Source organism: Eublepharis macularius, chromosome 4 (assembly GCF_028583425.1).
Source record: "Eublepharis macularius isolate TG4126 chromosome 4, MPM_Emac_v1.0, whole genome shotgun sequence".
NCBI lineage: Eukaryota > Metazoa > Chordata > Lepidosauria > Squamata > Eublepharidae > Eublepharis > Eublepharis macularius.
The window spans coordinates 158,595,722-158,601,721 of NC_072793.1; positions in this window are offsets into that span (position 1 = coordinate 158,595,722).

Genomic DNA, 6,000 nt, shown 5'->3' on the forward strand with positions numbered 1-6,000 from the left:
GCAGGCCGAGCTGCCAGACAGCTGGGAAACACAGCGCTCATGTTTGAGGATGGGACGCACAGCTGGAAGGCTTGCTCTTTTCTCCACTGAGGCCTAGCTGGCCAAAGGGGGACATTGGCCTGCGGCCTCGCAGCGTGCCCGGGCAAGTTCCACTTTTATACTCTGGGTGCTGGGGATAGGTCAACAAAAGGTGCTGGCGAAGGCTACTGGTGGCTCTTGCCAGGGAGAAGGGACACACAGCTCGCATGTTTGGGGAGGGGCCGCACAGTTTGCGGGCTTGCTCCCTTCTCCTTTGAGGCCTAGCTGGCTAAAGGGGAGCATGGGCTGGGCCAGCAGCGTGCGCGGACACGTCCCAATATGACCAACAAGAGTCCAGCGGATATGCACGCTGTGTGTCCTGGTGCAGCCTGGAGCGGGGAACTGACAGGGAGATGGGACGCACATAGCACTCATGTTTGGGGAGGGTCCACATAGCTTGCAGGCTTGCTCCTTTCTCCTCTCTAGGCCTAGCTGGCTAAAGCGGAGCATGGGCTGGGCCGGCAGCATGCCCGGGCAAGTTCCACTTTTGCACTCGGCATAGGTCGGGCGAGAAGCGTGTCCAGACAATTTTACGGTCAGTAGAGAAGCGGGCCCGGTCATCCCCCAATATGACAGAAGCGGTGCTGGGGAAGGCTGGGGGTGGCGATTGCCAGGGAGAAGGGACACACGGCTTGCAGGTTTGGGGATGGGCATCACCAACCGATTGAAATTCCTTAATCGTTACACCGCCTTTCTTTCAGCCAGTGACACCGAGCGACGGATGGAGGCTGTGGGGTTGGCCCATGAGAGAATCCAGGCACGCCGGGACCAGTTTTGGAGTAAGTGGCTAATGGCGGCCCACTGGGCGCTGCGAGGTCACTGTTGGGTCGACAGAGGGCGCCTAGATGGGGGCTTTGGTCGGTGTTTCCACAATGCTCAGTAGTATGGTTGGTCGGGGCAAAGACTGCTTATTGCTTTCCAATTGGTTTCCCGCCAGCAGGCCCCACTGCGGGGAAGGAAGAGGAGGAGGAGGAGGAGATTGACCTGCTGGATGGTGGGATGTCTCCTGCCGCCTTTCTCGCGGCAACTCAGCGTGGAAGACCGCACGCACCCGAGCAACTCCGCGAAGAGCCTGGGACTTCGACCCCGCGTCCACCATCGCCAAAAAGAGTTAGGGCATTCTCGCGTGTCCCGAGCTTTGCCCAGGTGCTTGGCCGTCGAAGGGGGGGGCTGTCTGGCTCGATGGACAGTTGAGTGAATGGACACAGGGGGCCTGGGGTTCCCGCCTGCCATGGTGAGCCCTGTCTGTCGGCAAAATAAAGCTATGTTTAAACTTAACAGGCTCCGCACACTGAATACACATGTCCTGGATCCGGAAACAGGTTGCGCTTTGAGCATGTCTGCATGTTTTGGGAACCCATTTTCTGCGATAATCTTTAAACAGAAGGTGCTGGGGAAGCCTGGAGGGTGCTCTTGCCGGGGGGCTGGAACACACACACAACTTGGATTTGGGGGGAAGGGAGGCTGAGGTATAACGTTTTCTGGTTCAATATTGACACATGAGGTCCAGGGCACACCTGGAGGGTGATCTGGCCAAAGGGCCTGGAACCAGCACCATGGATTTGGGCGGGGGGGGGGGAAGGAACACAGATCTGGCAGGGTTGCTCCTTTCTCCTCCGGCCCATGGCTGGGAAGAGCCATGCAAGGCCCTGCCGTGTCTCCCCAGGCAGGGGAGGCCTGGAGCAAACCCTTTTCTGGCTCAATCTTGACACAAGAGGGGGGGCAGGGGGGTTTGGGGACTCCTTAGCCAAGTCTCCCCGAAGTGGCCTGTGTCCTCCATGTTGAGATCGGGGGGGGGGGGCAGGGAGGGAGAAGCAGGACAGGACACAAGGAAGATTTGGAGAGCAGAGGCCGCGGCTGGCCAGTCGTTCAAATTCAATGAGAGGCTAGTGTTTTCTCGCAGGAGTGATCTGAAGGACAAAAGAGAGGTCCCCGGGGCGCGGCCAGGGCATGCCTGTCGCGGAAACATGTGCAAATCTGGCCAAAGGGCCTGGAACCGGCACCCTGGATTTGGGCGGGGGGTGGGAAGGAACACAGATCTGGCAGGGTTGCTCCTTTCTCCAACGGCCCATGGCTGGGAAGAGCCATGCAAGGCCCTGCCGTGTCTCCCCAGTCAGGGGAGGCCTGGAGCAAACCCTTTTCTGGCTCAATATTGGCACATGAGGTCCAGGGCACACCTGGGGGGTGATCTGGCCCAAGGGCCTGGAACCAGCACCCTGGATTTGGGCGGGGGGGGGAAGGAACACAGATCTGGCAGGGTTGCTCCTTTCTCCTCCGGCCCATGGCTGGGAAGAGCCATGCAAGGCCCTGCCGTGTCTCCCCAGGCATGGGAAGGCCTGGAGCAAACCCTTTTCTGGCTCAATATTGGCACATGAGGTCCAGGGCACACCTGGGGGGTGATATGGCCCAAGGGCCTGGAACCAGCACCCTGGATTTGGGCGGGGGGGGGGGAAGGAACACAGATCTGGCAGGGTTGCTCCTTTCTCCTCCGGCCCATGGCTGGGAAGAGCCATGCAAGGCCCTGCCGTGTCTCCCCAGGCAGGGGAGGCCTGGAGCAAACCCTTTTCTGGCTCAATCTTGACACAAGAGGGGGGGCAGGGGGGTTTGGGGACTCCTTAGCCAAGTCTCCCCGAAGTGGCCTGTGTCCTCCATGTTGAGATCGGGGGGGGGCAGGGAGGGAGAAGCAGGACAGGACACAAGGAAGATTTGGAGAGCAGAGGCCGCGGCTGGCCAGTCGTTCAAATTCAATGAGAGGCTAGTGTTTTCTCGCAGGAGTGATCTGAAGGACAAAAGAGAGGTCCCCGGGGCGCGGCCAGGGCATGCCTGTCGCGGAAACATGTGCAAATCTGGCCAAAGGGCCTGGACACAAGGAAGATTTGGAGAATCGCGCCCCCCCCCCTGGTCGGTGAAAAATTCATGGGGACACCGGCGGCCGCCAGCGCGGTTCCCACCCGTCGGTCTCAGCAGACACGAAAAAGGGAGGTGGGCCGGGCGGGCGGCGATGCGGGGCTCGAACAAGGAGTCCCAGGGCACTAAGCAGGCCTTCCTGCTTGTTGCTCTACGGGACTCCTGTGCGGCAGCCCCTTCTGATAGCATGCATATTTCGGCTGCGACCGTCGGGGAGGGAATTCAGGGGGGGAGAGGCAGAGCGCATGTTAACATTGGATGACTTCAGCCTTGCATCGCACAAAAGGGAAATATGAAGGACAAAGGAGTGGCGCTTGGGGCGCGTCGAATACATGCCTGTCGCGCAAACATGTGCAAATGAAACGGCCCGCAAACCAACTTGGGGCCCTGAGAGGAGAACATGCAAAACCTGCCCCCCAAAACCTGTTCCTGCTCTGTTGGAACCAGGTGCCAGGTCGCTTATTCAGGGTGGAGCCCCGCGCCAGGCCTCACCGGAAACCCTCCGCCACTCTTGGCACAAGGCAAATCTCTCCTGCAAGTCCTATAATTGTGCCTCAAACACAAAGTCAGGAGAAAAGAAACGGCAGGGGGGTTTGGGGAGTCCTTCGCCAAGTCTCCCCGAAGTGGCCTGTGTCCTCCATGTTGTGATCGGGGGGGGCAGGGAGGGAGAAGCAGGACAGGACACAAGGAAGATTTGGAGAACAGAGGCCGCGGCTGGCCAGTCGTTCAAATTCAATGAGAGGCTAGTGTTTTCTCGCAGGAGTGATCTGAAGGACAAAAGAGAGGTCCCCGGGGCGCGGCCAGGGCATGCCTGTCGCGGAAACATGTGCAAATCACACTGCCTGCACAGCAACTTGGGCCCCAGAAAAAAAGAAGTTGGCAACGCGGGCCAGGCAAGAATCGAACGGGGATCACAATGGACTCAAAGCCATCCCTCTTGCCGCGCGCCCATTTGATCCCCCGAACGAAACCTGCTCCGTTGGAACAGTGGTGGGGAGAGTCCTCCCCCTCCCCCGAGAAACGCCAGGCTGGGAAGGAATATGCAGATTTTTCCTATAGTGCACGCCTATCCGCCCGGTACTGCCGGTATTTAACCGGTGTGCGCCCCGAAAAGTAAGGCTTTTCAGCCCATAACCGACCAAGCACCATCCCCTCGTCTTCGCCCGATGCTGAAACTTGGCATCCGCCACGCAGCGTCGAGCACCCGTGACCTGACCGCAAGAGGGCTGGGATGGAGCCTGTGGGCGTTAAAACGGGGAATATGAGGGCGACTTCTTTATTCAGAGCCAAGTTCGACCGCCGCGCAATGTGGCGGTTTGGTGAGAGCCCCAGTTCCACGTGGAGCAGGCTTTCTCGCGAGCTCAAAAAATGCTTGCGGTCATATGCCCACCCATGAACTCAGCTTCTGCTGAGACGAAACAACGCTTAGGGCCCCCGCGGGGGGCCGACAAAACAGTCACAAAAGGAAGGGCACAGACAATGGGCAAGCCATCACCATGAGTAGGCCTGGGTGGGGAAGTCCTGTGGGTGGAGCGGAGCCTGGATGACTGGCTGGCCAACCCGCTTATTCGTATGTAAATTGAGAGCAGAGAACATGGGAGCAGAGTAGCTGCAATGGTTGGGCAGGCGCCGGGCAGGAGCAGGCACAGTCAGCACATTCTTTCCCCGCTGCAAGCACACCTGGGCTTTCACAAGGCTGCGGAGAGGCTGGATTGCGGTTTGCCTTGGCGCCCACCATGACTGAAACGTCACGATCGCTGCGTGGTGTGCGGGCGGCGTAGTCGCCACATCTCCATGGGCGCCGCCGAAATCCCACATGGCCCTGCTGCTGCACTGTGGCCAGCAGGGTGGTGGAGGGCCCCGATTCCACGTGGAACCGGGACTCTCACCATTGCACTCCTTTGTGGGTAAATTTCGTGCAGCAATGCCCGGACCAGGCCGGATTGGACTAAAGATCCAACAGCCTGGCCTTCGAATTTGGCTCTGAATAAGGGAGGGCCCTCACGCAACCCTCCCGATCTCTTGGTAAAGGACATTAGCAGAGCACCAGGCATCCTGAAAGGCGCACACAAAGCGAAGCCCAGTAGGCTGTATGTGCCACCCCCAGTAATCCCAGCTCTGTGTCCCTGCTCCCAGGCCTGCCAACCAGGGTCCCCTCTGTATTATTTCCCGGAAAATATCCCAGTCGTGTGCTCCCGCTCCCGGCCCAGAGCACAGTCAAGGCTCCCCCCGGGCCCTTCCTGTGAAAACTCTCCCTGCAAGCAGCTTCCAGATTTGCCTTTAGTGAGGAGTCTGCTGGTTTTCCATGTCACCAAATGTGGGAGATTCTGCCCAAAGAAAATATGATTTCCTCATGCAGTTGAGCCAATTCTTTATAGTTGTTTTATTAAACCAAAATGTCACATGCACGCGCGCGCACACACACACACACACACACACAACAGTTTGCCGCAACCCTATGAGGGGGTCATGTTTAATTCAGGTGACCAAACAGCGCAATGAACTCATTAGGTGTTATAAAGAGTGACTGCTAGATATTTATCAATGGTATATAAAGTTTCAGGAAATTGTTGGAATCTAGTGAAAGCCAGACTAGAAGCAATTTTGGGGTGGGGTTATTTTAAGAACGGCTACCCGGGAGCTGGACTTTGCTTAGCAAGAGACGATTTTAAACATCATTATAGGTTGAGACACATTTTGGGGTGAAGTCTTCCATGATGGGGTTTTTTTTGTGTGTCTCTATCCATTTGTAGGCTCCGGTCGGAATGGGACCTGGGGATAGGGAACACACAGCAAACCAAACCCGTGGTATGCCGTGTGAACCCCAACTCGAAGCGGTTCCCGCCCCCAGGCCAGAGCAACCGCCAGGCTGCAACAGCACGATCTCTTGAAAAATAAAAGTCAGAGCATGTAGAGGGTTGCCCTAACTCCGGTCAGGCGGGCGGTCCAAGCACCAGCCAAGCCTCTAGAGGCCTCTCCCCGGCAATAAACCAAAAAACCGTGACCGTGATGGGT